Genomic DNA, 574 nt, shown 5'->3' on the forward strand with positions numbered 1-574 from the left:
AAAGGATGGGAAAGTGCACCCGTGTGCTTTTTTTTCTCGCCGTCTGTCACCAGCCGAGCGTAATTACGACGTGGGTAATCGGGAGTTATTGGCGATCAAATTGGCACTGGAGACATTGGTTGGAGGGGGCGGCACATCCTTTCATTATTTGGACTGACCATAAGAACTTGGCTTACATCCAAGGGGCTAAACGCCTTAACGCTCGCCAGGCCAGGTGGACGTTGTTCTTCACACGATTTCGATATACCATCTCCTATAGACCCGGCTCCAAGAATATCAAACCTGACGCGTTGTCGCGCCAGTTTGATCTTCCTGGGCGGGAGGAGCAGCCCCATCCCATTATTCCACCGGCCTTGATTTTGGCACCCGTGTCTTGGGGCATAGAGAAGGTGGTAAGGTCGGCGCTAACGCGGGAGCCCGATCCTGGTGGGGGTCCTCCGGGACGGTCGTATGTTCCCAAGGTGGCGCGCTCACGCTTGCTACAGTGGGCACATGCGTCATCCCTCACCAGCCACCCAGGGGCAACCAGGACCCTGGAATTTATCCGTAGGAGGTTCTGGTGGCCGACAGTGGA

This window comes from Notolepis coatsorum (genome assembly GCF_963971535.1).
Source record: "Notolepis coatsorum genome assembly, chromosome: 20".
NCBI classification, from domain to species: Eukaryota; Metazoa; Chordata; class Actinopteri; order Aulopiformes; family Paralepididae; genus Notolepis; species Notolepis coatsorum.